The 21,242-nt window shown below is 40.6% G+C and overlaps 1 long non-coding RNA gene across 1 annotated transcript; it reads left to right on the top strand.

The window, feature by feature from the left end:
• Positions 1-1,502: 1,502 nt before the first annotated feature.
• LOC146690956 (uncharacterized) lies at positions 1,503-2,252 on the top strand. Its single transcript, XR_014915745.1, has 2 exons — positions 1,503-2,060; positions 2,140-2,252. It is a non-coding gene; the product is annotated as an uncharacterized LOC146690956 (long non-coding RNA).
• The last annotated feature ends 18,990 nt before the right edge of the window (positions 2,253-21,242 follow it).

Below are 21,242 nucleotides of genomic sequence, written 5' to 3'. Positions count from 1 at the left end.
ACAGTAGACATCCAACTTGTGTTAAAGTTGTCTCATTTCACATCCTGCTTCAACAAAACACCCCGTGTTTATTCAAAACGCTCTGAAAGCACCAATTCAATGAGGATTTAATGTTAATGTGTATTTGTGCTCTCTGAGGCTACAAGCTCTGTTTGGAAGATTACCGACTGACTATTTATTATCACACAGAATGACAATCAAGCCTTTTCAAAAAACATCTCTAGCTGATTGTCTGAATATCGCTGAATATGGTCTGTCTAAAGAGCTTGTCCCTCTTGAGCCCAGCATGCTTCCTGCCTGCCCTTCCTCCTCTCCCCTCCTCCACTCCCACCATCACATCCGCCTCCAGCGCTCTGAACTCTACATCCCTGAAAGTTCAAGGGAAAATCAGCCGCCATCAATCACTAATGCAAATGAGGAGATCAAGCTCTCTGGAGCAGCTTAGCCTGTTGAACATCACACAGCAACAATTAAAACCCCTGAAAGCAAATCATCTTCAGTAGACCACTAAATGAAAAGAGCCTTCCTTTCAAGAGTGCTCAATAGTGGCAGGATTTTCAAAGGCTCTTGCCCATGTGTGCAGTTTAATGATGAAAGTCAGGATGGGGGGCTGTGACGGAGGGAGACTGCACTCTGTTCAGCAAGGTTGTTACCATGACATTTGGTGCAACATCAGACTCAAGAGGATCCTATAACATGCTATTACAAAGGGTCATTCTTATTTAGATATTCACATGCTTTCCTGCTCCTCCTGGATCCTACCAAACTGTTTCAGTGTGCCACACATAACCCAAAACTTTACTAATTAAGAGAAGTACCTGTAAGGACAATTAGATTTCAGTGTTTTAAGTCTGGTAATTTCTTTAAGTGTTTGACCTTTCTGCCTTTGCAGGGAAGTTTGAGAGCAAGGTAAAACACTCCTCACAGGACTCTGGCCGTAACTAAGTAATTAAAAAGTGCTCCACTAGGCTCTAACCTTATTATTCCAGCCTTTGAGAAATATCTTCAGATGTTCTTAAGCACTCCTCAATGGATCTCGGTGAGAAAGCCTATTGCAAAGGAGGGGTCTGAATATATTTTACCTTGTACTCTGTGACATTTTGAAATCTAAAAGTCATTCTTATTAAGAAGAGCTTTGCTTTGCATCCTGAATAGCGGCTTTGTTCTCCCTAGCTCCAGGGAGCAGCATGTTTTTCATGCTGACTTCCACTCACTGAACCACACATGATGCACAACACATAATTACCATACACAACATGTTGACTGTGTTGTCTGGGGGGGAAAACAACGCTCTAAAACTGCATCCAGACAGCGAGCAATTAGCTTGTCAAGCACCTCTTTGAAGCTGACATTTGGTCAGTGGACTCCAGGCTCCAGTTGCCTAGGTAACTCTAAAATGTGTTTACTACCATGTCACAAGTCAATCAGCAGTATCATGCGGTCTCATTGGTAGTTGCTTCAATCACTGGCTTAGAAGTTGAGAACAATTTGCACTGCTAGCATTTTTTTTTTTCCCCCGCCCAAGTTACTTGAAGTCACTTGACTTTCAATGAAATAATGATACAGCCACTCATAGACACAACAATACAATAAAAACTGCAGTTCATTTTGAAGCAGGTGAAGGTTCTAGCTTCATGGTGCCCCTTGAAGCATGCCTCAAAAGCAATTCCGCCCTCATAAACGCCTATGCTAAAATTTCCAACTTTCCAGCGTTACAAAACATGTTTACAGCCTGGTACAAAAACTGTTTTTAGCCTATCCAGTCTTCAAGTGATGACGTATGAACCCTGCTTATGGGGCCAAACCACTCTACGCGTTTATTAAGGCTGTTGTGTTTTGAAAATGTTTTAATGCTTTATATCTTGTTTTATTTAATCTGAACAAGCTGTCATGAAAGCTTTAACTGGCAGCTGAAGTCACAGAGAAGCTTGCATAGCTCTGTTTGGGAATGGCAAATATGACAGGGACACTGCATTAACTTTCTAAAACCACGATCGACTGTTTCAGACTGACAGCGTGAGGTGTTCCGCAGTAAATTGACTCACCGCCACACTTTTTCGGTAAGTCAAATGTTTGTTTGTTACGTGTCTGCAGGCGGCATGATTTCTTTCCCTCTCCTTTTGTTTGCTATTTCCTCAGGTACACAGACTGCAGGCTGGTGTCAATTTGTGGATCTCCAGCTAATTAGAGGAAGGGGGCTTTGATTGAACAAACTATGAGTATGTTAAATAAATAAAGCTCCTGATCTCAGACCTGCACAGCTTCTGTTTTTAACACTGAATGTAGAGTCCATTATATTTTCCATCAATAAAACCCGATGTACGGTCAAAGGTTTAAAATTAACATTGAACTAATATAATTTAATCCAGACTTCTATCACAGAGTGTTTTATTTACCATAAGATATTCAGAGTCATTCATATTTGAGTAAACTGAGAGGATAATATAACTTTTGGCAGGACTGAATATAACATCATTATGTAAAGTTCCAGGCCCTCTGTCCTTTATCTGAGGATGGTGTGACTACTTCTGACATTACACAAAGCAAAGGCCACTGTCACACTGTTCATGAAGTGCTGGGTTTGTCCATCTTCTTGGGCGGCCTTCAGTGGAGGTCTGGTGAAGACATACCTCATATGAGCTGTTCGCACTAAAGTAAAAAATACCATCAGTTATGCGGATACCCCTTTGGCGCCAGCTGCAAGGCTGGAGCTGAACAACAACACCCTGATAACTACTATGTTTAGTCTGTTCCTTCCCATTCCATGCAAGGCCACCTGGGTTGGCTGGAAGACTGTTTACTTAGCCTGGCGGGGCGAAGGACACTGTCTCAGCTGAACTCTGGACACACACACACACACACACACACACACTGATATGCACACACACACACTGATATGCACACACTGATCCCCCCTCCCTTTCCAAACGCCTTCGATGCTTGTGCCCTACCAGGGAAGATGGCAGTCGACTGGACCAGCACAGACATGCTGCAGGACCGGATGCGCTGTCTACACCGGCTCTCTCTTACTCTTTACCCGCCCCTGTTGCTTGTCTTGTGTGTCTATGGTGTATTGATAGTCATGTGCTTTTTGTGCTGAGGTGTTTTTTCTGCTATCAAACTGTTCTCCCACTAGGAGCTCAGTCTGAGTGGAGTTTTTTTTTCTCCTCCTCTTACCTCATGTAGTGTATTTTCGTTGTTTTTTTTCCTATCAGCCTACCTTTCTGACATGTCTCCCCAATGTGATGTTTGTGTAAAGTTGGTCAGAAGGTTCCTTTGTAAGTGCGCATGCGCCATTAGCGTGCTGCCTGCTGTAACCCTAATTTCCTTCGGGATTAATAAAGTATTCTGATTCTGATTTGAGGGAGGTGTTGGTGAAAATTATGAGTCCTGCTTGATCTCTGTGATGAGCATCAGTCCTCATGACGTTTCTGAAATGCTGTGTCTCTCAGTGGATCAACAGAACATCTGGGAAAAGAGCGATGTGATGAAAGGAAGGGAGAAAGTTTCCCCAAAACTCTGGACCCAGTTTCCAGATAATTCTGATATTAACAGTAACTCTGGGCCTCTGTGGAGTGCGCAACTGACGCCATCTCTGCCTAAAATAGGATAAGAAAAACTAAAATGTGTTAAATCATTCAAACCATGACTACAATAACAATGCAGGTTTGTAGCATTGCTAATTAGCTAGCAACAAGCCTCTAACACAGTCCATATGCTAACGGCTAATCTAACTAACGAATTAACAGGAGCTACAGAGTGATGTCACATGCTGTAGAACTATAGAAGCTGTGTCTTTTTGAATATACAGCCCCGTGGTTGTAGTTACCTTCATTTCAGGAGAAAACTGGAGCAGTGGGTGGACTCTGGCTCCAAAAGTACAACATGGCAGCTCCAAGAAAAGAGAAATTTTAGCTTCATTTTTGTAGAATAGGAGGGAGCGGAGCCAGGTCCTCCATGTTTTTACAGTCATTGTTCAAAACCAAAAAGTGTTGTCACAGTGTCTGTGCTCCAGCTTGGGCTCTGGAATACCAGCAGATATTGGGAAAGTGGAAATGTTCCATCTCAAACATTTCCCCATCATCTTGACATAAAGATCTCAAAATCAGGGAAAACATTTGACAGCTGAATCAAACATAACATAAATAGTTAAAGTTATTATAAAATAATGCTAAGCCTTCAAATGAAACTATTCCAGTCCTTTAGTCGACGTCACATAAAGTAAGAATCTTGAGATATAGTAGTGGCAGTGTTTTTGAAGCTTTTTCCATTGTCTTTCTTATTAATCACATGCATTTTCTTGACTTCAGCTTAAAAAAACGAAGCCTTGTGGACCTTAAAACAGTTAATTATCCACTGGAATATGAAAGATAAAGTAAATACCAGCAGACACTGTGAGCCACCAAGTAATGAAGTCGCCCAGTGAAATCTGGATTTTAATGAGAGTAAAGTAAAAAGTCTCCTTCACATCTCAGGACAGCTGGAAACAGATCACCCATGGATTTAGCTACTCCTGTAGAGAGCCACAGTGGGTTCCAGTATGTTTATTCATCAGATAGATCAGTGTGACTAAACTGTGTGTATTTGCATGGGAGTGTGGGGATGAACGCGTCAAATATTAATTAATAATATAAACTGGTTTCTTTGCAATTAGCGCTCTGTTTTTAGCCTTGGTTGAAAGAAACCCGCAGGCAGAATCTGAAAATGTCAGTGTCTTTAAATTACTCTTTGCTTTGTAAGAATAGTTTAAAATATGTCACAAGTCTGGATATTATTCTCCAACTCTGCCATTGGTCCTGTTTTTCTTGCCGCTGTCCAGCACTGAGCCCCACATGCCTCAGCTTGATCCGCAGCACCTGTAATCAGTACATTTACTACCTAAGAGCCAGCTTTTGATTGGCAGAGATAGGCCACACATGAGAAGTAAATCTAAAGGCACCGATCCAACTCACCATCTGCTTGTGGACAGGAAAGTCTGCATGGTAAATCATCAGAAGCCCACATCACCTTCACGATGTCCTTGTCCTTTTCTACCCTGGAGGTGAAGAGGTTTGAACTTGCAGCCTGGCAACTGTGGCAATCAATGCTGTGACAGAGGTGATTATCTTTGACTTTCATCTATTCTGGTCAGTTATTGTGAAACTGAAAGTGTTGGGAGAGACAAGGGTGAACTGTGGCTCTGGGCAACAAGCTGTAAAGGCAATTATCACCCTAAAATGTTGTTATTGCAAACAGAGCTGTCACATTTCGGGGGTTTCTGTCAATTCGCCACCTCATTCTTGTTGCTTCAAGCTCTGGGTTTGCTTGTGTTCTTACTTTTCCCCCTACCTTTTCTCTCCCTCTGTCTTTTTTCTTTGTAAACCTTGCCTCGGACAAGTTTTGTCTGTTTTCAAGTTTTGACTGTCTTCGTGTGTTTAACAGAGCATTAAACATTTATATCTTGGACTTAAGTCTGCCTCAGGTGTCGTGCATTTGGATCTTTTTTCCTGTAACTATCTCACAAAGATGTATCTTGTTGCTGGTCCAGAATATAATGTATTCCTTTTTTGGGGTTAAAATTTTTTTTTTTTGGCACATTTGCAATTTTAGAAAAAACTGGTAGCATAACCTTGCAAACTTTTCAATATTTATTAGTTATTTATTGAATATTTTTGTGACTTGTGTGTTATTCTTTTTTCAAGGTGCTTCAGCTACTGCTAAGTGAATGATAGAGAGAATCTGCAAAATAAAGAAATGGTATGAGCCACAGTAATATTACTGATTACCATGAGATTAAAGTATTGGGTAATTATATTTGTACAATTTATTGCAGATAACGTAATGTAAAGAACAACCCAAATTCCAAAAAATACGGTAAAATGTAAATAAAAACACTGCAGTGATTTACAAATTTCATAAACTCATATTTTATAGAAAACATGAAATGTTTAAAGTGAAACAACAATTCAGCACCTGGACTCTTGTACTGAAGTATGCAGTGTAGCGTTGTCATCCTGAAGTATGAAAAGGCAAAAAAAAGGCATCATCAGGATGGAAGCATATGTTGCTCTAAACCAATATATACCGTTATATACTGAATGCTGATAAAAGCTGGATGGTCCTTCTTCTCTTTAGTCTTGAGGACACAGTATCAATGTTTTCCTAAAAGAAAACCAATTGGGATTTTTCTGAACTGTGTTCACAGACAGCGATTTCTGAAAGTGTTTTAATGTAGTTCCACCCAGGGTCCTGAAGATCACGGGCATCCACTACTGATTTTTTTTGCCTTGTCCCCCTGTGCAAAAAGATTTGTCCAGATTCTTGGAATCTTTTGATGATGTTATGTACTGTAGATGAGCCTTGGCTATTTTATGTTGAGAAACATTATTCTGAAATTCCACAATTTGGGGTGGGGTGGGGGGTGGGGGGAATCATTTCGTCTGTGAAACTGCATCTCTAAGATTCTCTTTTTTCCCCTATGAAGCTAAATAATTGCTAAATATTCCTCCAATTATTTCGTTTTAATACCACTTCCTTTTCCAGGCTTCTGTTGTGCCTGTCCCAACTTTTGCAAAACTTTTTGAGATGTGTTGCTGCCATTAAATTCAAAATGAGCTTAACTTTTTTCTTAAAATGGTGCATTTACAGTTTTGTTTTGTTTTTTATAATTTCCTATGTTCTACTGTGGACAAAATATGGGAGAGTTGTATCAGAAAAATTGCAATTAGTTGCAAGTTCAAGTTCAAGTTCAAGGTTCTTTATTTGTCACATGCATAGTTATACAAGTATAACACACAGTGAAATGTAGCCTGACACGCTCCTCGACATGTGCAAAAAAATTGGGGGGGGTGTAGAGGAAAAACATTATATATATATATATATATATATATATATATATATATATATATATATATATATATATATATATATATATATATATATATATATATGTAGTATATACATTGGGTGAATGTGCAGTAGTAGCAGCAAGCAGGTGAATTCTGTACATTAATATGAATAGACATCTGACTATTTTACAGGATAGACAATATAAACATATTTAAAATTAAAGGAATTGAAATGTACATTGTGCCTTGGTTTAGTGAGATTTGCATATCATTGCATCCTTTTTTTGTTCACGTTTTACACAGCAGCCTAATTTTTTTTTGGAATTAGAATAAAATAAAACAGCCCTTTATTCTCATTGCACATGCACAACAAAATTGTGGGATATCCATCTGGGCACATTTTATGCTGGGATGCCCTTCCTAATCTCAACGCTCCCATTTGTCCAGGCTTTGCACCGGCACCAGGTTAACACTAACCCATTAACCCCTGAGGCTGGGTTTGTGGCTCCTTCCGGGCATCTTTCACATGTTGACCACTACATGGACGTGCTAACTGTCGTGAGAAGTGGATTTATTCTGGGAGAGACCAAATCTGAAATTGTGTGGGTTTTTAGCATTATATTATCTTAATGTATTGTAGATGCATTAGTTATATGTTGTGTTGATGGCAGTTTTTTTTTTATTATAGTTTATAATCTGGGAGATGGTCACATGACTTTATTGCCTTTTTATGAAATATGGAAAAGCCCGTGGCGTGATATGAGCAAAGTGGCTCAGCAGCAGCAGCTTATAAAAGGCTGCCTGTTGCTCAATTAGTGGTTGCTAGTGATGGAGCCCGCAAGTGCTCTTTAGCCCCGCCATGTTTGAGCTCTGTATAATACTCAATACATGAAAATAACAAATTTTGGTCTGCACCAAATTCTCCTTTTAACGGTTTTAGCCAAGCTGCTCATAAAATCCAAACAATTATCAAAAATAAAGCTCAATTATTTTAATAGCTTTTAATGCACTGAACATCAAATTCATCCCACATGTGTCACCAGAAGCATTTAATCCCATCCTATCAGCTTCCCTGACACATTTCAGTGCAACTTAAATCTTGTTTCTATATCTAAAGACATTTTATCTCAGCTCTGTTGGCAGCCTGTTTTTGTTTTTTTAGTTGTTTTTTTTTTGGTTTTTTTTATCGTCCCTGAAGCTTTCCCTCTGCTTTCATGCAGCCAGTTAGTCCCACCTGAGGTAGCGGTGACACTGGGCTTTGTGTGAGATGTTGATAAATGGGACAGGCGCTCAAACTGTCGAGGGAGGCAGCGTGATTCAAGCAAGTACAATAATGTGGCTGTTCACCTTTTTATTACTTCAGGGCGCAGGGACGAGCTCGTGTGGAAGGCTGCTGCAATGATATTACATTGATGACACTGGATTATTATTACTATAACATTTCTGCTTGTCAGACGCACAGGAGATGGTTAATCAAATCTATTCCTAAACATAATTTGCAGGAAGCTGTAAGCTGTCCTTTAATGTTATGTGAAGCATTGTGCTGTATATTTTAGTAGTATGACAGCCTTTAATGTGTGGCACATATGCTTCTTATTTATAACATTTTGCCTCTTTGTGCTGATGCTGCACTTGTCGCCAAAGGCAGTTAAAATGTAACTTCTTTCTTTTTAGCATAGGTGAGCTATCCACAGTTGTGAAATCATCCATTAATGAGTGGAACACTCATTACATTCTTCCAGAGAAGGATCCACTTATGCAAGTTCTAATTTTATTGCAGCATGAAGCACTCACATTTGCTCCAACAAATGAAATAAACCTTACTGTAATTTATTCAGACTGAATAATTTGTGTCTTCTGTGGCTGACATGTGAATAGAAGTAGTAATTACTAGCACAAAATTAAAGGGCAGATGTTGTCGCACTGTCGAGCCCACAGCCTTTGCTGTCACTGGATCTACTCCGTTACCTTCTTCTGTGCTTTTACCATTTTTATTGCATGCAAACACATTTACCCATGATTGTTGCATTCATGAAGGTTTCTGCAAAAAGCTGCCAAATGCATGCACATAGTAACAGCCCAACCCCTGTGACTAATCTTAATTTTGAAAGGCATCATAAGAATAGGAGAGGCAGTGATCTTGCACTGCCTCTAACAGCCATTACTCTCACTGAGGAAGAAAATTCACTCTGTAAAATGACTCTCCCTCCCACCCGAGATCAGATATGTTGATTTTTTTTCTTTTTTTTTCTGGGGGAAATAAACACTCTGGCAGCTCACTCTCACTCCCACACAGCCAAATTAGCTGTCACCAAGGACATTAAGCTGTCATCTTCTGAGGTCCCTCTCTCAAATGTGTTTGCTGCATATAAATATATATATATGCTCTGCGAGTGTCACTGCCCAAGATGCTTTTTTGGAAATGGATGCAGCAAGGTTAGTGAGGTTCTGCTCAAACAACTGACTGCATGGAGAGATAAATACGCATATAAGATGATATGTGTTCGCAGTTTATGGTCCAGCTGCCCCTAGCTGAGCATGGAACCAACAGTGTGGAAAAAAAACAACCCCTACCCTTCCAGTCCATATTACAAAACACCATCACAGTGGCATTGCTTGAAGTTAATTTGCTCCCTGCATGCAGTGATGAAGTGCACCTCATTGTGCATACTAATGGCCCACGTGAGGCTCACAAAATGATAGAACAGCTCTGTTTTGGAGATGAATATTGAAAGTTAAAATTAGTTTCAGCTTATAGAGATCTCTCTCCCATCAGTGCTGATAATTACGTTGATGCATTTGTTCAAAATGGTAAACAGCCAATTTGCTTTCAGGTCTCGCTGATGCCGGAGAATGATGCTTTTTGGCAAGGGATGTTTATGTTTACTGTAAAGGTTCTGGCTCTGCAGCAGCTGAAAAAGGGGATGTTTCATCCCTCATAATCTGAATCTCAGTGAGCACTGTGGCACTGAGATGCTTACTGTTGTCTCAGGACTGGAGGTAAAACAGATGGCTCTCTGCTGTTGCTTGGCCGTCATGTTGTAACTTTGGCCTGTCAACCAAATGTTCAGTAGTGCGTACGTAGCAATCACAGGTAGTTTTCACACTTGGTTTGAACCCCACTGAAGTTCAGAGACTTCTAAAGGTGGCGCTGACATCTTAAAGCCTTCTGTGAAGATGAGTGTATGACAGTGTGATCGCTGTTGCCATTTTCTCTGCAGCTGCTGCATGTTTGCCAAAGTGTCTCTGCCAGTGAATGAGTTCATTTTTAAAAAAGCAGCAGCGTTTGTTTAATCACTTCACACTCTGTGTCATATTAACACTTTTAAATCAAACAAATGAATCGTTGATAAACAATTTTAGCCACTGATCAGCATGTTTTAGTAGTGGTTGGTCTGTTGGTCCACCAATTTATATATCAAATTAATTAGTGATGAATTACCTTAAACGTTTCTACAGAAGCTAAAGTATCAGGACCATGAACTGACTTTTTCTGTTGTGACACCAGCAGGCTGGCATCTTTTATATTCATAGGGTACACCTGTTCAACTAATTGTTAAAGCAGACCAGCCAATCACGTGGTAGGAACTCAATACAATTAGACTTTTAGACATGATCAAAACAACCTGCTGAAGTTTAAACTGAGCAGCAGAATGGGGAAGAAAGGTGATGCAAGTGGCTCTGAATGTGGCATGTTTTTGTTGTTGCCTGTTGTGTTGGTCTGAGTATTTTAGAAGCTGCTGATCTGCTGGGATTTTCCAGATTGGGAGAATGGTCGGAACATGAGAAAATATCCAGTGATCGGCAATTCTCTGAGTGAAAATGCCTTGTTGATACCAGAGATCAGAGGAGAATAACCAGACTGCTTCAGGCTGATAGAAAGGCAACAGCAACTGAAATAACCGCTCTTTCAATGAAAGTATGCAGGAGAGCATCTCTGAACCTTGAAGGAGATGGTCTACAGCTGCAGCAGAAGATCGCATTCCTGCAGCAAAAGACAGGAAACTAAGAATATTTGTCCAGGCTAATCAAAAGTGGATGATAGAAAATGGCAAAATGTTTCCTGCTCCGATGAGTCTTGATTTCTGCTGCAACATTTGGCTGTAAATAACATGAAAGCATGCCTCCATTGTTTTAATGTCACAGCCTACCTGACTATTGTTGCTGTATTGTATTGTATTGTAGTTTCCACCACCTTGCAAAATGTGAGTTATGAAGGTAAAGAGGAGGCCAACCCTAAACAACAACATGTAATAAAAATGGCTGTTGAAATTATTTAAATGTATCCATGTCAACCACAGGATGAATCGTAATCTCTGACTTTCCCTTCAGTCCTTTCTTTCAGCTTAAAATTTCAATTTAAAACCAGTAAAATTAGCATCATTACCATCAGCCTTTTAGCACTAATACAGGCTAAAAAAGATTTATATGTGGTGTAATTAATGATAATTAAAACAAGCCACATTTATAAACTGCTTCAAAATTTCTGTTGAATCCACACATTAAAAAAAGCTCCAAGCACAGCTGTATAAGGTTGGCTGTCATCTTAAATTTGAGTTTCAAAGTTTCATTCTTGACCTTGGAAACAGCTGCGAACAAACTAATCTCCCTTGAAGCTCCATTAAGAAGCTGTTGTGAGGTTAACTTATTACATGACCTTCATCAGCAGATGGCATTTGCACTCGTTCATACGAATTTTTCTCCATTTTTCAACTCATCACTGAGTTAGCGAGACAGAGATGCTGTGAGATGGCGTGAAAAATGTCAAATCTACATGTAATATTCAAAGAATGCATTAATGAAGGCAGACGTCGTTCCTAAATAATTGCTCTCATACTGTATTCTGACCAAACAAAATTCAGCAATAAGTCACAAATCATATTGGCTTCATTCATCATCCGTGAAGTTATTCACTTGCTTGAAATAATACACAATATGACCTCCCATCTCCTGTGACTATATTGCGTGAAGCTGTTGGTCGTTCATCTTGAGAGCAGGTGCGAAAAGGTTGAATAAGTGTGCTGGCGGCTAGGTTTGTGTCAGGCTGAAGACACTGATCTGATAATGTCCTCATTAGCCGACCTAAGCCCAACAGAAACCGCAGCCAGGAGCAGGAGGTCTGCTCTGCTGGTGACAGCTGCCGCCTCAGGGCCGTCATGGGCCAGATGAGCCCTGGATGGCAGCTCACAGATCTCTGAGCTCCATCAGTCACAACCGATAAAGAGAGAGAAAAGCAGAAAGTTAAGGGGGTGCTGGAGAGAATGACCTTGATTTTTCCTCTAACCGACGTGATAGGTCATTTTATATATAGCACCCAGTACGTTGTATGACACGAAACAGCTGCTGCATTTCTTCCTCACATATGAAATCCTTTTTTACACAAATATGACAACCACCTTTTTTCTCTTTTTCGCCTTCCGCTGAAGCATCAAAAGAAGTCAAACAAGAAATCACACCAGCACAGCTGGTGTTTCAGCATGAAGTACAGAAAGTACAATATTGAAATAGAAAACTCCACTGTGGCAATAATCCTGCGCCTGTATGCTGCAGCTGCATGTGTACTGTCTGGTTAAGGCTGCTTTGTTCTGTTCCTGTGACAGAGCTCCGTTTATAGCCTCAGTGTGAAACTGTGGAGGAAGAAAGTTCACTCCTACCTCTTTGACTGATGGGCCTCTGAATTTATTTCTGCTATCAGCAAAGTCAGCATGAAGAGGTGCCCCCCGAGTGTGTATACAGACATGTTTGATGCTCCAGGATAATGCTGCCACTCTTCAGCTAAAGAGAAAAAGCAAGAAAAGAAGCATATAGCAGAAGTCTTTTTAAAAAATAAACAGAACTGGAGGAAAGCAGAGTGCACAAATATACACAGACCTGCCCGTCTATTCACCAGGAATGAGTGTCATTCAGTCTTTAGCGCTGTTCAAAGTGAATTAGCGTTTCAATTATCGAGGGTAAATGCCAAACATTCACTCCTTCAGTCTTTTCAGATATGAAGATTTATTTTACTTTGTGTCATCTCAAACTAAATAGCTCCGAGTTATGAATTATTATTTTTGGACAAAATAAGACATTTCAAGCTGTCACCTTGGGCTCAATAATGGAGACATTATTATTTTCACTTCTTTCAAAGATTTAACCATAAAAAATTATGACTCACTGATAACAGTGAAAGAAGCTGGCAGAATTATTGGAACAAGTCTGCCAGAGATCAGTAATATCTTCCCCACTCGCTGTCTGAGGAGGGTGCACAGTATCCTGCGGGACCAACATCACCCTGCGCGCCACCTTTTCCATCTGCTGCCCTCAGGGAGAAGGTACAGGTCTATACAGGCCAGAACATCCAGACTGGCCAACAGCCTGTATCCACAGGCTGTGAGGCTCCTGAACTCTCTGCCCCCCTCTCACGGACAATAACCATATCCAACTTCTTAATAGCAATGAACTGGTCTGCATTGGTGCATCATATCTTTATTCTCTTCCCCCTCCTGCCCCCCCCCCCCTCTTTCTTAAATAGATAACTATCATATCTGATATCATATCTCACAGTACAATAATATTGAATGGGTTGCATTGTTGTATTTTGTCATGTTTCTCAGGTCTTTGTCTGAATTTCTACGAACATTATTGCTAAGGATTGTCTTATTGCATTGGAGTCACACTGGGTTAAATATGTACACTTGGGTTTTAAGGGGTATTTATTATTTTCTTCTTTTTTGGGGGGTTGTATGGAAGCCCCAAACGCAATTTCATTGTTCTTGACAATGACAATAAATAAATAAATACTAAATACTAAATAACAGAAATCACTCGCAGCCTTAACTTAAGATGAACAAAAAATACTACAATTACACAATATGTATAAGGCCTCCCATTTAGCAGCATTCTGTAGTATTTTAAATGTTTATTAGTCAGATGATGTGGCACAAATGATGGAAAATGCTGAAACATGCACATGCCTCTATTTTTACTCTTCGTTTCACTTCAAATCATACTTTACAGTGCAGCCAGGTGAGTTTGTAACATTGTTTCTAAAAGGAGAAAATAAAGACTTTCTCGGTAGCTGTGGACCACAGGTGAACTCAAAGTCATTTTCATCTGTGGCCCACATCCAGCTCAATTTGATCTCAAGTGGGCCGGACCATTGAAGCTATTGCATAATAACCCCCTAAAAATGACCTCCAAAGTTTTGTTTTTTCCTAGAGACATGCACTCTGAGAGAACTCACATTTAGCAATTTGTTTATAAAACAGAAGAGCACTCTGAGATGTCTTAAGGGTAAAAAATGTGAATATTATGTCTCAGTTTTTCCACATTTTGGCAGTTTACTGTCATTTTAAAAGAAACACTGCCGTCGTAAATTAGAGAAAAGCATAAGCAAGGCTCCTTGACTTAACTATTTTTCTTCATGGTGGTGACGCAGGATTTAGAAAAAGGCAACATATCTCTGGCATAAATCAGTTCAGGCAAAAACTCATGCTGTCCAAGTTAGTCAATTTGAGGCCAAAAACCCCCTCTGTGGTTTTGTAAGATGTGACCAAAAGATAAAAATCTGTTTTCCAATGCTTGAAAACAGTTCAAAGGATGATTTTTTTATTTATTTATTTATTTATTTTGATGTAGACTTGTAGAGTGCCGAGAACATGAATCGCATCCCTTGGCCTTACTGAGAGAATGTGAAATTAGAAGGTGAAAAGAGGGTAACTGTAATGTTTTCAGAGTTGCCTGTGCTACTGAATATGTGGAAATTTGTTTGACCTCTTTCGTGCCCTTACTGCTGCCTGCTCTGAGGGTTTTGTTCCTCCTCACCCACAACTGGCTCATTGCGACAGTCATTCACTGTTGTGCCTCTTCTGGGTTATCCCAGCATATGGGAAGGATTAACAGCAGAGAGCCTATATTTCTGCTGATCGGCCATCCTGATCATTTTTCAAGCCTCTGCCTCTAAAGATTACGTCGTACAGTAAAAGCCAAGTGAGACGATAGATAGCCAGTTCCTGAACGCCCATCTGTCATTTCCGGCTGCCGTCAGCGCCGAGCAATCTGAACTCGTAGTGAATATAGAAGCATTTTTTACAGTAATTTCTCTGACTCTGACTGTCATAATGTTTTCAGGCAAACACTTGGAAAGGCCAAACAGCCTTTGTTGTGTATTTTCCATCACTTCAAGTATTATTCTGGAAAAGGAAGCAGCAGAGCTGAGAAACCATGTCATGACTCATCCAGTAGGTATGATACCCTAAGTGTGCTCTGCTCAGCCTGCTACCTTTAAAGGCATAAAATATTTCATGACCTATGGATCCTTTATTTCCTTTATTTCCTTTTGTTTTGTTGTTGTTTTTAATCCAACAGCAGGGAAATGTGTTTACACATGATATTTTTGTCTATCCTGGTCTTGGCATCAGTATAACATAGTGTAAGCGAGTCCATATGTCGACAGTGTAGCTTAAATGCAGGTGTTATTGCTTATGCTTTTGCTCTAACACCATTAAGAGATTGCACACTCCATCCCTGGAGCTTATCACACCAGTAGTCTGGCAAGTTTTTGAAAGCCTGTAATTGCAGGTGAGGATCAGCTAAAGGGAATAATGCTGAGCTGTGTTATGAAAATTACAGCAGGCTGTTTATGGTTGACTTTAGCGTATACCACTAAGGTCACTGGAACAGAGACTTGATATGAAGTTTCACTTTCTGCTTGTTCCCCATGGTTTTTGTTATTTCACATTTTGTTATTTCACAGGGTTTTTTGCAAAAATCTGTTGACATAATCTCAAATCTCATATTCAAGTTAAGATGAACTGTTGTGCAAAACATTGACAGTTTTGGGTGGCCACAGTAATTATGGAAATCAGGAATAAACTGTCATTAATGGCCCAATGGTCAAAAAAGAGGGCCTGTGATTGTCTCAATTGTCTGTCTCCACTTCCATGATTACCCTTTGTGTATAAATAGTCCTGCCCCCCACCACCACCACCCTTATCACAGTGTATGTTGTTGCTTACCTTTCTGTATTTTGTAATTTTTCAGGCTTTTACAAAGTTTTCAAGATACTAACAAAGCACCAAAACCAACAATGATTCGAAAGTATTGTGTAGCCTGATATAACAGATTATTGTCTAAAAAGCAATTTAAAGCAGTTAAATGACCCACAGTACTTTAATTTATTCTGACTCAAACGACTACACACACCATCTGGTATGTCATGCAGCCTTCGCAGACGGCAGCGTGGTGTTACGTCTACCCTTGAAACCGTGATACCTATTAAACCGCGCTACCAGTTAAACCGCGGTTAAGTGTGATGGGTGTGACAGGCATTGGACAGCAGTGCGTTTCTAATCCAATTTCATTGTGAAGTTTGCGGACGATACAACAGTGGTGTGTCTTATCACCAAAGGTGAAACCCAGGTGTGACCGGTGTGATGGCAGCTCGGTGTGACCTGTGTATTCGATGCGACTGATGTGACGTTACACAGCTTTTGCAGACGGCAGTGTGGTGTTACATCTGGGGTGTATATTGAACTCTAATGTCTTATCACCAGTGGCGGAGCGGGAGGGGGGGTGGCTTACTGGGCTTAAGCCCGGGTTGTTTTTTCAGAAGCCCGGGGTCTTTTGGAGTGTAATTTTTTCATAGTTAGATGCCTGGCTGACAACTGTATAAAGCAAAAAACTACACACAATATTCGATGCACATAGTGCACACTGTGGGAATTTACGACTGTGTAAATCCCCCCTAATATTGGTATGATCCGAGCTCAGGCACTAAGCGGGGCGGGGCAGCTGCTGCCTATGAGTGCGCTGTTGGAGAAACGGAGCTAGGCAGACAGAGGAGAACTGAAGACCAGGTACCAAAGCAAAGCATTCGTACTGTACAATATGACGGTGTATCACGAAAGATTGATATCAAACTGATCACTTGACCCATATTACGTTACTTGCTCTTCAAGTGAATCAAGAAATGGCGAAATGAAAAGCCGAACAACAACAATGCTGTTTCTTTAGAGAGTCTTAGCTTACATGTGTGTTTATTTCATATTTTCAGTTGTTACCCTCCACGGCTAAATAAATCGGTTTCAGTAATGCACTGATATACAAGAATGGACATAAGGGGCTTCTTTCAAAGAAAAAACTCTGGTAGTATTTTATATATTATGCTTTGTATGTTGTTCAGTATATTTCTATGCAAAACAAGAGGAACTTCAATACACAGCAGTATATTCACAGTTGAAACCAGATATTTACATACACTTTATGGAAAACACAAGAACATTTTTTTACTGTACAACATCAATTTAGAGTAAACTTGTTTTGTTTTGGATAAATAAATATTGAAATATCTTTTGAATTAGTTAAATGTCAGAATAAAGAGAGACAGAGCTGTCTATTTTTTATCACTTTCATCAAATTTAGGAGTACATATACACTAAGTTTATTGTTAATTAATAAGAAAACTCCAGACGATTCCATTCTGAGCTGAAGAAGCTTCTGATAGGTTAGTAGAGTCCATGTGAGTAAATTGGTGGCACACCTGTGGATGCATATAAGGCAAAACACAGAGCCTGTTTCTTTGAAAAGGGAAAATCCAGAGATGTCAACCAAAACACCAGAAAAAGAACTGTGGAGCTCCATAAGTGTGGCTCAATTTTGAATACAATTTGGTGCCATTTACAATTAAGAAATACAGATAGTTTCTCTCTTTACTCTTAAAGTTAACAAATATGTTTTTATATTTATCAATCTAAAAAAATAAACATTTAGTCTGATTTGACGTTACAATTAAAAAAGTGTTTGTGTTTTGATCTGAAGAGTGTGTAAATATCTGGTTTCAACTGTATATTTGATGATTGTCAGCACAAAGAGGGAGAGAGAGGAACAGAGAGGGAGATGGAGAATGAGGACAGAACAGAGGTGGAACAAGAGCAGGTGAGACACATGTTAGTCAAATGGTCGTTTACAAAAAGTATCACCGTATCATAGGTACTCATGTATCTCGTACCTAGTGTTTCTTTTTAGGTTTACTATTTTTCAAATTCTACATTTATTAAGTTATGCAGGCTTGTTTGCACAACAAGGCTAAATAATTATATAAACTTTTCTCAATCTAAATAGTGTACTTTGGTAGAATTAAAAAATAAGTGTAGTGCAGGTCTATGATGATTTTTAGTGCTACTATCATCTAGTTCTGATTTTTGTTCTGTTTTGGTTAAGTCCTCAGTAGTCCTGATTTTGAACTGTTGTAGTCCTGTTTTAATTCCGGATCAGTTCTGGGTCTGGTTGATTTGGGGTTTAGTCCCTGTGTCTTGATACAGCCCCGACTGTGTTCTGCCTTGCTGCTTAATTAAAAAACTAGTTTAAGGTGTCCTGTATATGTGATATAAATTTTTCCCTATATGAAGTCATTCTTTTTTGAACAAAACTGAAAACAGAGTCAATTAATCTTTCAGTCATTTCTAATCCCCCCCCCCCCCCCCCCCCCCAAAAAAAAAAAAAAAAAAATCCCACATGCATACTACCCTTTAGGGCTAAGCCCCGGGTGTTTCAAATGTCTGGCTCCGCCACATCTGGCGGAGGATCTCAAATGGTCTGTTCACACGAACAACATACCCCTTCATAGACAGCGCAGCGTGACGGGAGTGACAAACCGCGCTAGCCGTGAAACTGTGGTACCCGTGAAACCTTGCTGCCCGTTAAACCGCGTTACCCGTGAAATCGCGCTACCCATTAAACTGTGCTACCCGTTAAAGCGCGCTACCCGTGAAACCGCGCTACCCGTGAAATCGCGCTACCCGTTAAACCACGCTACCCATTAAACTGCGCTACCCGTTAAACCGCGCTACCCGTTAAACCGTGATACCCGTTAAACCGCGCTGCCTGTGAAACCGCGCTACCCGTGAAACCGCGGTGTGACCTGTGTGACCGGTGTGGCGTGGTGTAACATCGTGCAACCTTTGCAGTCGGCAGCGTGGTGTGACTGGTGTGATGGGTGTGACGGCAGCGAGGTGTGACTTGTGTGACTGGTGTGGCCAGTGTGGCGTGGTGTAACATCATGCAGCCTTCGCAGACGGCAGCGTGGCGTTACGTCAGGGGTGTATATTGAACTCTAATGTACTCACTCTACACCTACGACTGCACGGCCACTAGTATCTGCTATTTAATCTTGAAGTTTGTGCATGAGACAATAGTGGTGGGCAGTGTTGAGCAAGTTACTTTGAAAAAGTAATTTATTTTAGTTACTAGTTACTTCTTCAAAAAAGTAACTGAATTAGTAACTGAGTTACAAGATTCTAAAAGTAATTAATTAAGATAAGATAAGATAGAACTTTATTAATCCCTCGGGTGGGTTCCTCTGGGAAATTCGACTTCCAAAAAGCACAGCAACGACCGAAGTTACAGTTACAGAATTGTTATATATATATATACATACACACACACACACACACACACACACACACACACACACACACACATATATAAATACAGAGACAAATATAAATAAAATATACAAAGGGGATAAATAGAATAAATAGGAATAAAAAATAAAAATACAAGTGAATTGCACATTTCAAGTATTGAGTCTATTGCACTGTTGACTATTTACAAAAAGTATTGCACAAGGTATTGTACAGTGAGGTGCAGAGGCACTACAGCTTAGTTGTTCCCCCCTCCTTTGTCCTCCTGTTTCCCCTCCCTCTCCCCTCCAGAGAGGAGTTAAACAGTTTGATGGCGTGTGGGACAAAGGAGTTTTTAAGTCTGTTAGTTCTTGTCTTGGGGAGAAGCAACCTGTCACTGAACAGACTCTTCTGATTGTTTATGGCCGTGTGCAGAGGATGCCCAGCATTGTTCATAATGTCCATCAGTTTCTTTAGTGTCCTTTTCTCTGCCACTGTCACCAGAGTGTCCAGCTTCATGCCGACCACAGAGCTAGCCTTCCTGATCAGTTTCTCCAGCCTGGATGAGTCCCTCTTTGCTGTGCTGCTCCCCCAGCACACCACAGCATAGAAAAGTACTCCAGCAACCACCGACTGGTAAAACATCCTCAGGAGCTTCCTGCAGATGTTAAAAGACCTCAGCCTCCTGAGGAAGTACAGTCGGCTTTGGGCTTTTTTATACAGGTGCTCTGTGTTGCATGACCAGTCCAGTTTATTGTCCACCCACAGCCCGAGGTACTTGTACTTGTTGACCACCTCCACCTCCTCCCCCTCTATCTGAACTGGCAGTGCACCTTCTCTGGACCTCCCGAAGTCCACAACCAGTTCCTTAGTCTTTGAGGTGTTGAGTTGCAGGTGGTTTGTGTGACTCCATGCGACAAATTACTTACCCTGTTTGGTATCATTCTTTTCAGCACAACCTCACGTGTCTGAATTTATACTGTATTTATGTTTTCATTTTGACATACTGTATTAACACAATTGAAATAAAATCAGATTAGAAAAAGTTATATTTAACCACAAACATGTTTACTGAATCATATTTCATGACTTTAAATGCAAATATAAGACTTACTTAGACTTAAATCCTCCCGCACCGATCGGCGCATTGGGCGACAAGGGAACGCCATCGAACTCGGTGTTATGGCCCGTCTAGGCGTGGCCAGACCACAACATAAAGGGTGATCCATTCCCGTCCAACCCCAAGCAGCACGTCACACACTTAATATTTTGTGACAGTGATTTATTTACAATAAGTGCAGTTAAACAAAGGAAGGGAGCATATCATAACTTCAGGGTGAACCCAAGGCCAAAACAACAAACAAAAGGTAACCTATCTCAGGAATAAACACAACTTACCTACTCAAAAGAACTAAACCAAACGACAATCACTTTCCTCCCTACCTAACAAAAACAGGAGAAAACTGATCAAACAAAAAGGCGGTCCACCCCTACATGCTCTTACATTAACATAATATAGTGACACAGTGAATGGTCTGCCGGTTGGGTTGGGCCGAGGATGAATGAAGTGGCAGTCCCCGGCGGTCTCTTCATATCCGCTGCCTCCCGGTCCTCAGCCAATCGGTGTGAGCCATCCACCCTGGATGCACCAATCCCGGAGGAGCACCTGGACACTCAAATTTACATATGATTACGATCAGTCGTAACACTCAGTCTATCGCGGCAGTTGTTGCTTCATCCCATGACAGTTCGACTGAACGTAAATCTTCAAGGAAAGTCCTCCTCCGTGTTATTTTAGGTCTTCCTCACCGTCTCTTTCCATTCTTCGGGTTCCACAGAACCGCGACACGGGCAGGTCTCAGGTCCGGTAGCCGAAGGATGTGACCGGCAAATCTGGACCGACGCTTGGTGACTTGGACATGGAGCAGCTCTACTCCCGCACGGCGATATACTTCTTCATTGGTAACGCGATCCCGATATGTGATCTTGAGCAGCCGTCGAAGACAACGTTGTTGGAAGACGTCAAGATGGC

This window comes from Copadichromis virginalis, linkage group LG16 (assembly GCF_057382275.1).
Source record: "Copadichromis virginalis isolate Kocher_CV1m ecotype Utaka linkage group LG16, C_Virginalis_male_GT1.1, whole genome shotgun sequence".
Lineage (NCBI taxonomy): Eukaryota > Metazoa > Chordata > Actinopteri > Cichliformes > Cichlidae > Copadichromis > Copadichromis virginalis.
This window is presented reverse-complemented; position numbering and strand designations above follow the sequence as displayed.